Consider the following 19,324-nt stretch of genomic DNA (forward strand, 5'->3'; position numbering starts at 1 on the left):
GAAACAAGGGTGGACATTTCAGCAAGACAATGATCCCAAACACACAGCCAAGGAAACGCTTAATTTCTTTCCGAGAAAGAAAATAAAACTGCTAGAATGGCTGAGCCAATCACCCAGCCTGACTTCAATAGAAAATGTGTGGAAGAAACTAAAGCTCATAGTTAATAAAAGGAGCTCATGGAACCTACAGTATTTGAAGAGTGTTTGTGTAGTAGAATAGACCAAAATCACACCTGAGCAATGCATGCAACTAGTTTCTAGATACAGGAGGCATCATCATCAACAAGGGCCTTTGTACAAAGTATTAAATACATTTTAGTAAGCATGTTCAATACTTTTTCCCTGTGTAATTTCTCATTATTACACATCACTAAAATTATAGCCATCTATGGTTTGATTTCCTTGGCTGTGTGGATTGCATGGATTGTTACTGATATGTGGGGAGAAATTTATGTTGATGGCCCCTTTTAGAAATATATGTCCTTAGAAAACTGGTGACATGTTTAATAAAAAAAATTGACCAATTTTCATCTAGAATTTTTTTTTTCATGTGTATTGTCATCTGTATTTTATCTGCATGGCATCTATTTTAATATATCAGCAGGTAAAATTTACAGTGGTAAATACAGTTTTCTCTGTTAATAATTGAAATGCATCTATAAATTCAATTGTTATTCCGTTGATCCATATAATAAGATCTGATTTTTTTTTTTTTTGCTACTCATCCAAAAACCGGAGTACATAAATGCATCCTGCAAGTTTTATTCATGCAGACATTTGTCCCATGTGAATTTAACTGTCATCTCAACAGCCTAGTTGAATAACATTGGTCCGTAGGATGGCGAAATAAATTACAAAGCTTCCCCTATACTTTGCAATGTTAAATACGTTCAGCACAAGGATGCCATGTGTGTGCTGTATGTGTTTTTCACAAACCTAAAGACTTGAGTTTGCCCCTATCATTCATGATACCACAAAAAATATGAACATGTGAATAGTACCATAGAATATTGTGGCACCCCTGAGGCCTCAGCTGCTACAGGTTACTGCATCCGATTTAGAGTGCTGTGCTGATCGTGGGGCGCTACATTATCATGGGTACGTGTTGTATCCGTAAAAAAAAACAGAATGGTTACAAGTCACGCGTTTGTCTGAATGAGACCTTTTCCAAATATTCTATAAGCTGTACCAGGTCTCCAATGCTTCATGTTGAAGATGCCATAATCATATTGTTCTTTGGAGGGATATGCAACGTATTGTTTCAAGACTTAATCTGATCCAAAATCAGTTCCATTATTTGAAAGGGGTTATCACTGCAATGTGGATTTGGCATGCACTTCATTCATATAAATGGGACAGTCACAGTCTGAATATATATATATATATATCAAAACAAAAACATCCATCCTTTTATCAATTCGTGGTGAATGCCCTTGTACGAGGGGCTGCTGATAAGTCTTTGGCTTTGTGATTTTTGGTTTGTTTCTATGGTAACGAATGTTACATCACTTGAATGTGTCTAATATATCTTTTGAAAATTTGGTATTTGTTGCTAATGGCAACAGTGTTTTACGCACAGGAAAACAAAATGGCAGAGTCTAATGCGATATTCATAGCAACTGTGAGCAGAGGAGTGATAAAAATCTTGTTTCTGCAAGGAAAGTCCACAAAGGATATTCATGGTGATATGTCGCAGACATTGGGGGATCAATGCCCTTCATATTCCACAGTTAAGAACTGGGTTGCCAAATTTAAAACGGGCCACTTCAGCACCAATGATGAGGAACATCCTGGATGACCGAGATTAGTTGTTGTTCCGGAGATTGTCAAGGCTGTGCACAACCTCATTCTGGAGAATCAATGAATTTGTGGTAAAGCAATAGCAGACATCATGAACGTGTTTGTGTCATTATCCAAAAACATTTTGACATGGGGAAGCTATCTGCAAAGTGGGTCACCAAATGTTTGACAACAGATCATAGAAGCATGCGAGTGAAAAGTTCCCGGTTCATTTGTCAGCATTTCCGGACTGATAAAAACTTCCTGGATTGACTGATCACTATGGATGAGACCTGGATTTATTTATACGACCTCAAAAACAAGGAACAGTCAAAAGAGGGGAGTGGTTCTCCTCATCCAAAGAAGTTCAGGGAGCAAAAATGTGTTCTGGGATAAGGATGACGTGCTTCTAGTGGACTACCTTCAAAAGGGTTCCACCATCAATGCAAAGTATTACATTGAACTTTTGGACCAATTGAAGGCAGTTCTCAAGCCAAATGGTGCAGTAAGCTGTCCAAAGGAATCTTGTTCCTGCAAGACAACAATAAAATCCAAGGCTTTATTAGGTCATCTTAAAAACATTATTATGGTAAAGTCTCCAGAATATGCGCCCAAGCCTGAAACTTGACGCGTTTCGGAATATAAAATAAAAACAATGATTAAGGACTTTGTTTTTATTTTTATAGTCCGAAACGCTTGGGCACATATTATGGAGCCTTTACCCTAATAATGTTTTTAAGATGACCTAATAAAGTCTTGGATTTTATTTTTATTTTTACGTGCATCAGTGCTGGGTCCTTCCCTGCTACTCATTGCTTCTAACTCTACCTCTGGACTGGCCTGTTCAGTGGACCGCATGCACTCCTACTGAAGTCCTGGGACAACTTTATACTAGGTGAGCTGAAAACACTTTTTTTCTTCCTGCAAGACAACACCTCTGCTCACACTGCACAAGCGACCAAGGCAAAACTAGCAGAGCTGGGCTTCCAGCTGGTTGACCACTCGTCTTATTCATCAAATCTAGCTCCCTCCGACTATCATCTGTTTCCAAACCTGAAGAAACACCTCAAGGGTAACAAATTTCACACCATTTCTGATGCCATGGCTGCTATGGATGCCTGGTTTGAAGCACAACCAAAATCCTTCTTTTTGCTAGGCTTACAGAACTTGGAATACCGATGTAAGAAGTGTGTTGTCATCAGTGGCGAGTATGTGAAATAAATGTAAATTTTCATCATCCTATCTCATTTCTTTCTGGGTAAAGCCAAAGACTTATCAGCAGCCCCTCATATTTACAGATCTGGATATTTATTATTAGGCTGGATGCACATGAATGTATAGCATCCAATGCGAGTGCATCAGATGCAATATGCTAATGACCCTCAGCTCTCGCTGTGCTGCCAGTGTGAGCAGAGTGTCAAGCGATTGTGACCCAATCCTGCAGCCGTGGAGGAGGGGGCGGGAGCTGCAGAGAAGAGGGAGGGGTCAATCTCCCCATCTCCTCCATTGTTAGCTGATACAATTATCGCACTGCACTTGGATATCATTCGAGTGCAGTCTGATGTTTCACTCACACCCATAGACTTGTATGGGTGCGAGTCACACAGCTCTCTCAAACAATCGCAGCATGCTGAGACTTTTCTCTCATCCAGAATCTGGATGAGAAAAGAGCTGACCATCTGCTCTCCTTCATTGAATAACAGTGGTCCGAGTGCAATGCGAGATTCATACACTCATGTGCAGGGCCACCACTAGAAATTTCAGGGCCCCATACTGGCAAAATTTTCGGGCCCCCTTGGAACTCCGCCCAGGCTCCACCCCAGCTCTGCCTCCACCCCTCAAATTTCCTACAGTCTCACTGCCACTCTTGCAAAAACATGTATGTATGATATACATATATACAGTACACAGACAGATGGTATACACACAGACGGTATACACAGACAGGCTGGCGGTATATGCAGGCAGGCTTGCGGTATTCACAGGCAGGCTGGCGGTATACACAGGCAGGCTGCCTGGATACACAGGCAGACAGGTACATATTGCACACTATACAGGACACACATACAGACAGCACATAACACATGATTCACATTATACTCACCTGCCCGTGATGCATTTCAGCGCTCTCCCGCGCATCTAGCTGAGGTAAGGCAGGGGCTGGGGTCGGCAGGCCCCCCCAGTCTGAGGTCAGCGCCGCTCCCGCCCCCCCCAACTGAGATCAGCGCCCCCCCCCGAGCTGAGATCAACGAGCGGGCCCCCGGGCAGAGATCAACGGGCGGGGCAGGGCTGGGCGGGCCACGCCACGCCACCCCACCCGGCGATTGTCTTCAGCTCACAGTGCTTATCTGTCCTCACTGGCTACCGCGTCCTCTCCCTCCACCTCTGCCGCTGTTACTTGCAGGAGTGTAATGAGGTCTCAGAGTGATGACCTCACGTCCTGCTGCAAGGCCCAGCGATGACGCGCCCTGCTCTTCTCCAATCACCCTACCTCCACTCCACCACATGGCTAATTTGCATGCTCCGCCCCGTCGCATGCAAATTAGTCATGTAAGGAAGTAAAGTGACAACGCTGGGCCCCTCTGCTGCTGCTGTGACTGGGGCCTGGTGAAGAGGAGGGGCCCATCCTGCCGGGGGCTTAATAAAGATAAGTAATTACCCCGGGCCTGTCCGGGCCCCCCCCCTCTTCACCGGGCCCCCTACACCAGGCACAGTAGTAATGCCCTGATGGCGGCCCTGCTCATGTTTGTGTGTGAGGGTACCCTTAAATAGAGGGAGTTATCTATAATAAGTAGAAGGGCTGATTCAAACATCAGTGATTTTTATAGTACGCTAAAATCAGTCCAAGTAAGTTTCATCAGTGTTTTTGATCCAATTTTCATCAGATTTCGTCTGTGTCTTTTTACCAACATCAGGTTTTTTCAGATAAAAAAAAAATGACTAGGTTTCTGACGGTTTTCCTATCAAAGATTAGAGTGGTGTGGGATTTTTTTTCCATGGCTTGCATCAAAATCAGACCCATTTCTGTAATTTTGTGCGCACCACCTGGTCCACAAAAATACATTGACGTGAACAGCCCCATAGAATATAATCGGTATGAGTACTATCCTTGAAAAACACAGATAGAACTTGTTTGTGACAAAGACGTCTGCATGAGCCCTTAGTGGGTGATGTTGCCCTTAGCGTGCATGAGTGATCACATGGGTGCAGATGCCATCATGTCACCCCGGCTTTTCCGATAAGTATACACCTGAGTGGGTGAGTAAATTTTTGGTTTGGCCCTTCTGTTGTGATGAGGGAGTGTACAGCATGTGGATATGCCTGTCTTGATGAGTGAGCATGTGCCTGATGAAATCTGATGTATATGGGGGCAGTAATAACCATTCCACCTTAGGCTAGCTCTGCTCACCAGGCAATCCTGCAGGTAGTGCATGCAAACAGAGGTCAGTGTGGTAAGACTCTTAAAAGAAGATCTATCTGATTAGATAAAGCACTGCATATTCTCAACTTTATTAAAATAAGGAATGTCTTTAAGGAGAATAGATATTAATTTATGATCCATTATTAGAAAAAGAATTCATTCCACATTATAGCTTATCCATATTTCTCTTTCCTAAATATTTGGTGATACAATGCATTAAATGTGACATATAAATACACAATGGCAGGGTATTCATGTTTTATGCAGCCTTTACTCTGTATTATTCAGGGTCGGCTAGTTTCTAGGTCAGTCGGGGGCTGGGGGCATTGAAGGGTCTTTGGTTCTATAGAGTATAAATCTTTTGCTTCTACCCCAGGGGAGGAGGTGGGGAGACGCCACTTTATATCATGGTAGAAATTTACTGGGTTATGTAGAAAGGACCAAAGATGTTCACCAGGAATTTTTATTAAGGAATGAGTTAAATTCTTTCTCCTAACAGATTCTTGGGAGGGGTAAAATCATCTCTAGAATGAACAAAAGAAAAAAGATGCACATTACCTGGACTCAGATTGTAAAACATAAATCTAGACTTTGTAGGATATTTAAAAAGTGCTTGGTTTTTTTATATTTTAGACTGCAGATATAATTCAGCCTATGCATAATACACTGTTGATTAACTACATCTTTAATTATGTTTATCAAACCTACTTAATTACTAAAATATTATTATTAATATAAATGAGTAATAGCAATTCCTTATCATGGTGCTTCATTTATTATTATTATTATTATTATTATTATTATTATCTGTCTAGATTTTTTTTTACAGAAATTAAAGTATGAAGTTTACAATTTTGTAATAATAACCAGAAATTTCATCATGACCAGGAAGTCATATTCATATAAAGCCCTATTTCACTATGTATATAATATGAATATTTATATACATTTATATTATATATATGTAGAAATATGTTTCTAAGGGTGCTATTGACATGGATTTCTCACAAGATGTTGGTAACAACCCATCCAATCCACATAGCAAAGAAATCAAACCATAGATGTCCATAAATTATGTGATACCATGTCACATTTGAAGAGCCCTGACATGCCAAAACAGCAGAAACACCCACAAGTGTCCCCATTTTGGAAACTACAACTCTTGAGAAATTCATTGTAGTTTTAACCCTTGAGCGACTCACATAATGGTATAACATTAGGCTGAGTAAATGAAAAATTACCATTTTTCCAGAAAAATGCTACTTTGGCCCAAAGTTTTTAATTTTCAAAAGGGGTAAGGAGGTTAAACAAGTGCATATCAACCCAAAAACAAAAGCAAAAGACCTTGTGAAGATGCTGGCGGAAGGTGGTAAGATTGTGTCATTATCCACAGTAAAACAAATACTGTATCAACATGGGCTGAAAGGTCACTCTGCCAGGAAGAAGCCATTGTTATGTTTGGAAGGAAAAGGGAGTAGCTTTGAAGCCTAAGAACACCATCCAAACTGTGAAACACCGGAGTGGCAGCATCATGTTGTGCTTCTGTTTGTTGTTTTGCTGCTTGGTTGTTTTGATGGACTGGTGCACTTCACAAAATAGATGGCATCATGAGGAAAGAAGATTATGTGACAATACTGAAGCAACTTCTCAAGACATCTGCCAGGAACTTAAAGCTAGGGTGGAAATGGGTTTTCCACAATGACCTGAAGCATACTGCCAAACTTGTTACAAAGTGACTTAAGGATAACAAAGTCAATGTTTTGGAGTGGCATCACCAAGTTTTGAACTCAATCCTATTGAAAATTTATGGGCAAAGCTGAAAAGGCAGGTGCGTGCAAGGCTACCTACATACATGGCTCATTTAAACCAGTTCTGTCAGGAGTAATGGGCCCAAATTCCTATCAACTATTGTGAGAAGCTTGTGGAAGGAGATACAAAACGTTTGACCCATGTCATTAGTATTTGGTACAATGGTACCAAATACTAATGAAATGTATGTAAAGGTTTATTCTGATTTCATGTCAGATAGTGAGAAAAACCTGCATATGTGTCTTTTTAGATAGTGTATGTAAACTTCTGGTTTCAACTGTATTTATATATTATTTATATACACACAAAAACCTACACTCCTCAACAAGTTGTGAAATGATGTAAATAGATTGAGACACTCTAACATGCCATAGCATAATAACATTGAGGTTATTTAATGGATGTCTGAAGAATGTTTTTCCATGCTGGATGCATTTGAACACGCAAATCATCAACATACATTGCTGGTGGCTCCCTTTCAATTGCTGACCGATGACGTCCCAGTTGTGCTTGATGAACGACAAACTCAGAGTCATTACAGGCCATGGTAGCATGTTTATATAAAGAATGCTGTTCACATAGTACCAGCAATATGCAGCTGGCATTTTGTGTTAAAAAATGGCTCTTGGGATGTTTTAATGATCCCTTGTGAAGGCCTTTTCATAGCATTGACCACATGGTCTCCAGAGCAATAAGCGGCTATGATTGTGTCTATGACAAAGGCAGGACTCATCACTGAAGAGGTTGTATTTTCATGTTGCTCTGCCAAATGATCGCCTTTGAGAGCGGTGGTATGAAGTCAATGGAGCACCTGTAGCTGGATGTTTGGCTCATAGCCCAATGTTGTGCAAATGTCTTCTGATGATTTCTGCGGGCATTGTTTGACACTTAAGCCTTGGTATGTGATGTGTAATTTCATTTACAGTAAAGAATGGATCACTACATTGTGTCAATCTGACGAGTCAACATGGGCAACGCTGTAGAAAAGCCAGAACACCAGTCCTACTCCTTGGAGTTGGATGGCATACAACAGGGCCCCTTTTAATCTTTATGCCTGGTATGTACACTAACAGGTTGGCATTACATTGATTTGGTTGTGGACCCAATCGTACGTCTGTTTCTCCAAAGTAGATGTTTTTCAACACACCCGTCCGCTTGTTGCATGTGCTGCAGTGGGCAGCTAGCGTGGCCCAAACGTATTACCATGGCCTCGAAACTTGTCTCCCATTGAGTACATCTGGGATGTCATTGGTTAACCTTTGCAAAAGTAGCTTACAGCAGCAGATCTTGATGAAAGTGCATTCAGAGTAGCAGAACATTCCTCAGACAACAATTAATAATCTCACTGATAGCATGCAAAGGCATGTTAGTATGTGTGTATTTTGTGTGTTGTTCTCATACTTGATATTGAATAAATTGAGATGTTTTACAAATGTTGTTTTCATTTAACCTCTTAGCCACTTTAAACATTGACTGAGACTCATTTTTTAAATCTGACTAGCCTAACTTTATGATGTAATAACTTTGAAACACTTCAAGATTATCCAGTGATTATGAGACTGTTTTTTCATGACATGTTGTACTTCATGATAGTGGTACATTTTGGTCAATATTATACGTGTTTATTTATGAAAAAATAAAACAATTGCAAATAATTTGAAACTTTCATTATTTTCAAACTGAAATTTTATGCATCATTCAACTTCTGGAACACTAAATTGGATGGACTCGTTTGTGGACACCATGCCCCTAAGGTGCCTAAACAGTGGAAATTCCCCACAATTGGCTCTATTTTGGGAACCTCAAGGAATTTATCTAGATATGTGCTGAGCACTTTGAACCTACAGGTGATATACAGAATTTTAAAGCGTTGAGCTGAGAAAATAAAAAAATCTTATTTCTCCCACAAAAATGTTCCATTTTCAAAAGAGTAAAAAGAGAAAGTCACTACAGTTTGTTGTGCAATTTCTTTTGAAAATGCAGACATTCCATATGAGGTGGGAAACTACTGTTTGGGCGCACGGCAGGGCTGAGAAGGGAAGGAGCGCTATTTGACTTTTGGAATGCAAAATTGGCTGGAACCATTAGCGGATAGCATGTTGCGTTTGGAGAACCCCTGATGGGCCTAAACAGTAGAAACCCACTTTGGAATCTATACCCCTCAAAACATTTATCCTGGGGTATAGTAAGGATTTATAACTCCCAGGGACTACCCCAATTTTTTACTTTTGCAAAAGGTAACATGAAAAATTGACCAATTAGTTTGTTATCCACTTTCTTCTGAGCTTGGCGATACTCCACATGGGATCAGAAAACTCTTTTTGGACAAATGTCTGGGCTGGGAACAGAAGGAGCAATATTTGAATTTTGGAAAACAAATTTTGCTGAAATAGATTGCGGGCACCATGTTGCATTTGCAGGGCTCCTGAGGTGCGTTAACAGGAGAAACTCCCCACAAACACAACTAACCCCATTTTGGAAGTTACACCCCTCAATGATTTTATCCAGTGGTATAGTGAATGAAACTTTTGAACAGACAGGTACTACATACAATGTGATAACATTAGGTCATCATATATTTTAAATTTTTTCCCGAAAATGTTTTAGCCACAATTTTTTGTTTAAAGATGTAACATATAAGAATGGATCACTCAATTTGTTACCCACTTTCTTAAGATTGTAGCTTTACACCACGTGATCAGAAATCTGTTTGAACAAACAGCAGAGCACAGAATGGATAGAGTACTATTTGAATTTTGCAACACAAGTTCTTGCTATGCTAAAACTGCAGGAACTTCACAACTCCCTCATTTTCTAAACAACATTCACTATAGAATTAATTCATGGGTGTAAAGAGACTTTTGAGCCCACATTTTATTAAATGATTTAGTTAAAAATACATATGAAAAAATATTATTTTTTTTTTTTCCAGAAAAGTGTCCATTTTAGGACAAATATTTCATACATAGCAGTAGGAAGTAATGAAATGGACCCCAAAATTATAGAGCTATTTTTCCTGTGCTCAAACGTAATCTGATTACAATAGTGTGATTGAACGATTGGGCCCAGAAGGGATGAGCACCCTGGGCATTTTTGTCATAGATTCACATATATGTGTATATATATATATATATATATATATATATATGTATATATATATATATATATATATTTATATTTGGGGTACAATGTACCCAGCATCACATTTGCCAGTACATAGAGTGCTTACAAAGCATACCAGTGTTATTTTGTAGGGGCTGGAAAAAAAATTGCATTGAATTGAAAGTCAACATGTTCAAAATGGAGGAGTGTAATGTAACAATGTTGCAAAGCTGAGCATGTTCAGGATAAAACAACATCCAGGGCTGCTGCTTTTTTTTTTTTTAAAAAAAAAAAAAAAGGGACTATTTGTATATCTCTATAACACAATCAATCCCTACAAATTTGCCATGCGATACTGGCACACTATAACAGATCCCTGCCTGGCAAGGTAGTAATTGACATGTGGCACAACAACCCCTCCTTTTACAGAATATATAAAAATACAGTATGCAACATGTAGACCGTTTCAGTAGGTCTAATGGGTTTTACCCTAATAATACAATAAGAAAGCCCATTGTTTGTCGACATATCTTCCATAAAAATCTGCCATGTCTATAACACCAAAAAGTAGAAAGATTCAAAATGACTGCTTTAGATGGCAGGGCAACGTCATAAACTGGAGGGGAATCAATGTATCCAATTCAGCAAATTCCCCTCACAGTATGCATCTATGGGTACAATGAGAATTAACACTTTCATTTTGTTTTTGTATTCCAACTTACTAATGGTCAATGAAGAAATAAAAAGTGAACAAAGAGACAATACAGTCCCTGACAGAAGTTCTGTCGCTTATCCATGTTATGTAAATAAAAGCTTATAACATGACTTTAAATTCATCCATTAGTTTTATAAAATTACTCTTTTGAAAGCTGAAACCCTCCCAAATTTGGTTTAGGTTATGAAAATAAAGTTGCTGCAAAGCTGAAATATTGATCATTAATGAACACAGAAAGGTCAGATTTTGGCAAGACAAAAGTTTTGTCGCCCACAGAAAGTAATGTGAAAGTCAAACAAATAATTAACTTCTAATACAAAAGAGATGGTGCATAACATTGGTGAATGAAGTTGGGGTGCTATTAGAGCCATATTAAATATTTTGTGTTACTTCCATGAGCTTGAAGGTGTGCATTTGTAATGCCTGCCTGGATCCACAGAATCAGATGGGCTGTAATGGACAAGCTTGAGGGAAACCACTTCACCAAGCAGGACCCCCAGAACCCTTATACCCTTTAACCCCTATACAGGGATTTGGAATTACACAAGGCCCTGGAGATCACTACATGTGGAAGGCAGCAGTCCGAGAGAGTAGTCGTCAGGCAGGGCCAAACCATGAATTGCAGAACAGGGACAGAATCTGTAGGCAAGGACGTAATCAGAAAACGTAGCAGAGGTCAAATCTGGATCGGGCAGCGAGGTACATAAACAGCAGGCAGGAGACGTAGTCAGGAAACAAGCAGAAGTCAGAATACCAAAATCACAAAACAGGACAGGGCCGCACTGGAGCCAGAATATCAGAACTATCTCTGGCAGTGGTCAGCAAACAGGAGGGGAATTAAGAAAGGTGTGGTGTCTTCCCATTGGCTGTAGCTGAATGATGGTAACTTCAGCTGGAAGATACACGCCACCTATAGTCAGCTAGTGGTACTGCAGATCCCAAGGAAACCCAGCCCAGTGGATGAGCGGAGCCTGCGCCCACCGCATCAACTCCTCTCCCATCACCAGCACCATCCATGGCAGGAACACGGCATCGCCTGGCGATCGGAGTAGAAGTCGCTGAAGCGGACTCATGCGGTTCAACAATGAGTCATACAATTTATTGATGAAGTCATCAGGAATAGCAAAGAATGCAGTCTTACATGCCTCCCAGAGTTCATCTAGATTCTTTGGTTTTGTCTTCCAAGCTTCCTCTTTCATCCTACCCCAAACATGCTCAATGATGTTCATGTCTGGTGCCTGGGCTGGCCAGTCCTTGAGCACCTTGATCATCTTTGCCAGGAGGAACTTTGTTGGAGAGATGGATGTATGAGACGGAGCACCATCCTGCTGCAGAATTTGACCCCTTTTATGATTGGGAATTTAAGAGGTAGCTAATACTTCTTGATATTTTAGGCTATTGATATTGCCTTCCACCTTGCAAATATTTTGCACACCCCATACTGAATGTAACCCAGACCATGATCTTTCCACCACCAAACCTAACTGTTTTCTGGATCCCTACGGGCTCCAGTAGGTCTCCTGCAGTATTTGCGGCGGCTGTGGTGTAATTCAACTGAAGATTCATCAGAGAAATCCACCTTCTGCCACTTTTCCAGCGTCCATCTGTTTAGCAGGCTGTGGGACTTGGCAAATGCCACATGTTTTTTTAATTGCCTTTTGTTTAGTGCTGGCTTCTGGGCACTGATTCGACCATGGAGGCCATTTCGAGACAGAATCCTACAAACTGTTCTAGTTGACACGGGGACTTGAGGTGACTAGGTCTTTTGGAGCTCTGCTGCAGTGGAAGAGGGTCTAGCTTGGGATTTTCTAACCAACAAACGTTCCTCCTGAGCAGTTGTCTTGCGGGATCTGGCAGACCTGGGCTTGTCAAAAACAACTCCAGTCTCTTTAAATCTTTTTTTTAATACTTTGTACTTGATGCTGAGACACATTAAAGGTGCCAGCCACCTCTGTAGTGAATCTGTTCTTCAGCCTCTTAATAATCAAGGCTTTGGTCGCAGGGTGGATTTTTGGCTTGTTGTCAGAGGTCAAGTTGAAATTCAACTGAAGGTCTGGGGTGCTGGGTTTCTTTTTATACACATCCACTAATTAACCGATCATTTAGTGAGCACAGGTGAGGATGTAAACTAGGATTGGATGCATTATATGACAAGGCGACAAAACTTTTGACTTGACAAAATTTGACCTTTGTGTGTTCATTAAATGATCAATATTTCAGCTTTGCATGAACTTTATTTTCATAACCTAAACCAAATTTGGGAGGGTTTCAGCTTTCAAAAGAGTAATTTATGAAACCAATGGATGAATTTAAAGTCAGATTATAAGCTTTTATTTACATAACATGGATAAGCGACAGAACTTCTGTCTGGGACTGTAGAAAAAGGTGGCAAGGGTAAATAAAAAAAAAATAAATCCAGTTATTCTAGGTTATTTGCCTGCCTTTAATTTCTGGGCGACCAGTGTCTTCGGCAACGCTCTTGGATTCTGGCGTATTATGCCATAGGTCACTGTTTTCTTGGAAGATAGACACCTGAATAGGGGTACAATTGTATAATAGTTATCTATGTACAAGTTGTCCCAGACAACTTTCCCAGCTCTGTTCAGTGAGGGGAGCATTCGGGAGGAACAATTTGGGTTTCTTTCCTCATACACCCTAAATGTGTGTGTGTAGCCAGAATCACTTTTACAGTTTATAGATTTTTAGTCAAAATTAGGACCAATACTGCTTGAAATGCAAAAGGACCAGAGACTTGTCTACATAAATATTTTTTTCGGGGATATATACTGTATTTGAGAAAAATAATTTTTCACGGCCTGACTTTTGTAATGTTGGTCATGTCTGAGGTCATTAAGAAGGGGGCAGTTTGAATTTTTTGCTAAGTGTAGGAATCGCAGAATGCTCTCAAATCGTTGCAGGGCCATTACTTCTCTGTACATTGAGGAGTCGCACAATATGTCAAATGACAAATAAGATCTGATGGTAGGTTTTTTTCATCAGACTCAAGTTGAAAAGCAGGCCGAAAAATTTTAAAATACCAGCCATATCAACAGATCTCCAGTTAGTCCTTTTGTAGTATTAGGATGTGGGGTGGCCGGCAATGAATTGAGCAGCATATGAATTGGTCTGCTCAACCATTAAATTTAGTATTTCTTTATAGGGGAACATTTTTAAAAAATCAACTTCCCTAATACCTGGAGTGTCTACATGAACGCCCGTGATAGAAGCAAATTCTGGCACGTACAGAGTGTATGATTCTGTGGGCACACAATCGCTGTCAGCGGCACTTGTGCTAGACTGAGCATTTTCTCTTGTGCTGTGCTGTTGCTAAGACTCGACATCACCAGAGCAAGCCGATGAGGATGACAACATTAAAACCTGCACATCTGTGTCACGTGTGCTGGCTATATCTGAACAAATCATGTGCTAAGCCTCACCTCCTGCATACAGATTGGCAACCATTGCAGTGTATATACAGTTGAAACCAGACCACTATATACACTATCTAAAAAAGACACATACAGGTGCATCAAAATAAATTAGAATATCATCAAAAAGTTAATTTATTTCAGTAATTCAATAAAAACAGGGAAAAGGTGCACAAGCAACTAGAATAACCGCAGCCTTGATAGGATTGTTAAGAAAAGGCCATTCAAAAATTTGGGGGAGATTCACAAGGAGTGGACTGCTGCTGGAGTCAGTGCTTCAAGAGCCACCACACACAGACGTATCCAGGACATGGGCTACAACTGTCGCATTCCTTGTGTCAAGCCACTCATGACCAATAGACAATGCCAGAAGCGTCTACCTGGGCCAAGGTGAACAAGAACTGGACAACAAAGTGTTGTTTTCAGATGAAAGTAAACTTTGCATTTAATTTGGAAATCAAGGTCCCAGAGTCTGGAGGAAGAGTGGAAAGACCACAATCCAAGCTGCTTGAGGTCTAGTGTGAAGTTTCCACAATCAGTGATGGTTTGGGGAGCCATGTCATCTGTAGGTGTAGGTCCTCTGCATTCTATCAAGATCAAAGTCAGAGCAGCCGTCTACCAGGAAATTTTTAGAGCACTTCATACTTCCCTCTGCCGACAAGCTTTTTGGAGATGGAAATTTCATTTTCCAGCAGGACTTGGCACCTGTCCACACAGCCAAAAGTACCAATAACTGGTTTAATAACCACAGTATCACTGTACTTGATTGTCCAGCAAACTCACCTGACCTAAACCCCATAAAGAATCTATAGGGTATTGTCAAGATGAAAATGAAAGACATCAGATCCAACAATGAAGACGAGCTGAAGGCTGCTATCAAAGCAACCTGGGCTTCCATAACACTTCAACAGTGCCACACGCTGATTGCCTCCATGCCACGCAGCACTGATGCAGTAATTCATGCAAAAGGAGCCCCGACCAAGAATAGAGTGCGTTTGCTGTACAGACTTTTCAGTAGGCCAACATTTTTGAGTGTAAAATCATTTTTTCAGTTGGTCTTATATAATATTCTAATTTTCTGAGATAACGACTTTTGGGTTTTCATTGCCTGTAAGCCATAGTCATCAACAGTAAGGGGTACTTTGCACACAGAGATAAATCTTTGGCAGATCTGTGGTTGCAGTGAAATCATGGACATATGGACATATTGTTACATTTGTGCACAGCAACAAACTTGGCACTGATTGTCCACAATTTCACTGCAACCACAGATCTGCCGCAGATTTATCTCTGTGTGCAAAGTACCCCTAAGAGAAATAAAGAATTGAAATAGATCACCCTGTGTGTAATGACTCTATATAATATATGCATTTCCTTTTTTTTATTGAGTTACTGAAATAAATTAACTTTTTGATTATATTCTAATTTATTGAGATGCACTAGTATGTTTGTTTTTCTCACTATCTGACATGAAATCAGAATAAACCTTGTCTGTTTTAGGTCAATTAGGATTATCAAAATTAGTTATATTTGCCAAATGCCAGAATAATGAGAGAGAGAATGTTTTAAGGCATTTTTATTACTTTCTGCAAAGTAAAAAGTTTACATACATTTCATTAGTATTTGGTACCATTGCACTTAAACTGTGTGACTTGGGTAAAATGTTTTGGATATCCTTCCTCAAGATTCTCTCAATAGTTGGTAGGAATTAAGGCCCATTCCTCCTGACAGACCTGGTGTAACTGAGCCATGTTTGTAGGTCCCCTAGCTCCTACTTAGCTTTGCCCCTGAATTTTCAATAGGTTTGAGATCAGGGCTTTGTGATAGCCACTTCAAGACATTGACTTTTCTAACCTTCAACCATTTTGTAACCAGTTTGGCAGTATGCTTTGAGTTATTGTCTATTTGGAAGATCCATTTGCGCCGAAGCTTTAATTTCCTGGCTGATATGTTGAGATGTTGCTTCAGTATTGCCACATAATCTTATTTCCTCATCTATTTTGTAAAGTGCACCAGTCCTTCCTGCAACAAAACAACCCCACAACATGATGCTGTCACCCCTGTGTTTCACAGTTGTGATGGTATTTTTAGGCTTCAAAGCTTCTTCCTTTTTCCTCCAAATGTCATGACGGTCATTATTACAGTTCAATAATGGTTTTGTAAGACCACAAGACATGTTTCCAAAATTAAGGTCTTTGTTCCTGTGTGAATTTGCAAACATTACTCTGGCTTTTATGTTTCTTTTTGAGTAATGGCTTCTTCCTGGGAGAGTGACCTTTCAGTCCATGTCGATACAGTACTTGTTTCACTGTGGATAATGACATCTTCACAGGGTCTTTTGCTTTTGTTCTTCGGTTTATATGCACATGTTAGACCAAAGCACATTCATCTCTGATACATAGAACCCGTCTTCTTCCTGAGCAGTATGGTGGCCGGACATTCCCATCTTGTTTGTACTTGCGTGTAATTGTTTGTAGAGATGAACAAGGCACCTTCAGGTATCTGGAAATTGCACCCAAGGATGAACCAGAATTGTGCAAGTCCACAATTTTCATCCTGAGATCTTGGCTAATTTATTTTGACCTTCCTATGATGCTACACAAAGAAGCAGAGTGTTTCAGGTGTGCATTAAATTACTTCCACAGGTGTGTCTCTAATTAACTCAGATGTTGCCAATATACCTATCATAAAGCTTCCAAAGACATGACATCATCATATGGGCTCTCCCATATTGTTTAAAGGCTTAATTTAATACTCTTAAGGGGGCTTTACATGCTGCCACGTTGCTAGCGATGTCACTAGCGTTCGCACCCGCCCCCGTCGTTTGTGCATCACGGGCAAATCGCTGCCCATGGCGGACAAAATTGCTAGTACTTGTCACACATACATACCTTCCTAGCGACGTCGCTGTGGGCAGCAAACAGCCTCTTTTCTAAGGGGGCGGTTCGTGCGGCGTCACAGCGACGTCACACGGCAGGCATCCAATAGAAGCGGAGGGGCAGAGAGCAGCCACATGAAAGTCATGCCCACCTCGTTGCTGGAGGATGCAGGTACGGTGTTGCTCGTCATTCCTGGGGTGTCAAACGTAGCGATGTGTGCTGCCTCAGGAACGACGAACAGCCTACGTCCAAAATCAGCAATGATATTTGGGAAATGGACGACCTGTCAACAATCAACGATTTGGTGAGTATTTTGCATCGTTAGCGGTCGCTCGTACGTGTCACATGCAATGACGTCGCTAACGAGACCGGATGTGCATTACGAATTCCGTGACCCCCAACGACATCTCATTCACAATGTCGTTGCGTGTAAAGTAGCCTTTAGTGTACATAAACTTTCGACTTTGCAGAAAGTAATAAAAATGCCTTAATACATTCTCTCTTTCATTATTCTGGCACTTGGCAAATATAAATAATTTTGGTAACAATAATTGACCTAAAATAGGAAAGGTTTATTCTGATTTCATGTCAGATAGTGAGAAAAACATGCAGATGTGCCTTTTTGGATAGTGTATGTAAACGTCTGGTTTCAATCGTATGTATTCCAGCCTTTTGCTATGAAGCTCCTAAACGTTTCTAGTGCAAGCAATTACCTTTATAAGTCACATGCTTAGTCAAAGGAAGTCTACTTGTGTGCAATCTAAGTGTCACATGGTCTGTCAGTATATACACACACCTTTTCTGAAAGGCCACAGATGCGGTAACATCATCAAGCAAGAGGCATCACTAGCCAAACAACACAATGAAGACCAGGTAGCTCTCCAAACAACTCAGAGACAATGAGGTTGAGATATTGAGAAGTACAAGTCAGAGTTGGGCTCTAAAAAAATATCCCAATCTCTGATGATTCCCAGGAGCATCATAAAATCAATTACCATCAAATGGAAAGAATGTGTTACCACAGCAAACCTGCCAAGAGAGGTCTACCCAAAAATAGTCTCAGTCTGGTCATGGTTTGCCAAAAGACATGTGGGAGACTCCCCAAATGAATGGAGGAAGGTGCTGTGGTCAGATGAGACCAAAATTTAACTTTTTGTCCACCAAGGTAAATGGTATGTCTGATGTCAAACTAGCACAGCTCATCACTCAAAGAACACCATCCCCACAATGAAACATGGTGGTGGCATCATGTGGTTATGTTTTTTTGTAGCAGGAACAGGGGGAAATGGTCTGAGTCGAGTGTAAGATGGATGGTGCAAAATACAGGGATATTCTTGAGCAAAACCTGTTTCAGTCTGTCAGTGATTTGAGACTGGAACTGAGGTTCACCTTCCTTCAAGACAATGACGCAAAGCATACTGTTAAAGCAACACTCCAGTGGTTTAAAGGGAAATGTGTAAATGTATTGGAGTGGCCTAGTCAAAGCCAAGACTTTAGCCCCTTAACAACCACGGGCAGTAATATTACGTCCCTGCGGTCACAGTGCTAATTCCCACTGGCTGCCTTGGGCAGCTAGAGGCGATCAGCGCACATGTCAGCTGATTTGTACAGCTGACATGTGTGCCTTACAAGCACGAGTGGAATTGCTATCCACCCGTACCTGTTAACCCCTTAAATGGCGCTGTGAAAATGTGACAGCGCCATTTTAATGACAATCATGGTAATCAAATACTCATCGGCCTCCACCAGAAGTCACGTGATGTGTTTCCGTGGGTCTGATGGTTGTTATGGTAGCACAGAGTCATGTGATGACTCCTGTAACTCACATGACTCAGGCCCTGTAACAAGCAGCTGAGTACTGCAGGTTACAAGCAAGAGGTGAGCATTTTTCCCAATCTAAGCAGTGCTGCTCTGATCAGGAGAAAAGAATGAGCGATCAGACAGCAGATTCTTATAGCCCCCTAGGGGAACTAGTAAAATAAAAAAAAAGTAAAAGAAAAAGTTTTAAAAAAATAAAAAAACTAAAAGTTCAAATCACCCACCATTCACCCCATTGAAAATTAAAGGGTTAAAAAAATAAAAAATACACACACATTTGGTATCGCCGTGTTCAGAAATGCCCGATGTATCAAAATATAAAATCAATTAATATGATCGGCAAACAATGTAGCAGCAAAAAAATTCCAAACGC

General features: G+C 40.5%; 1 long non-coding RNA gene across 1 annotated transcript in view; it reads right to left on the reverse strand.

Moving 5' to 3' along the window:
• Positions 1-19,324, reverse strand: part of LOC142295298 (uncharacterized) — a 187,265-nt gene that overhangs the window by 43,199 nt on the left and 124,742 nt on the right. The gene's annotated exons all lie outside the window — the stretch shown is intronic.

Source organism: Anomaloglossus baeobatrachus, chromosome 1 (assembly GCF_048569485.1).
Source record: "Anomaloglossus baeobatrachus isolate aAnoBae1 chromosome 1, aAnoBae1.hap1, whole genome shotgun sequence".
Taxonomy (NCBI): domain Eukaryota; kingdom Metazoa; phylum Chordata; class Amphibia; order Anura; family Aromobatidae; genus Anomaloglossus; species Anomaloglossus baeobatrachus.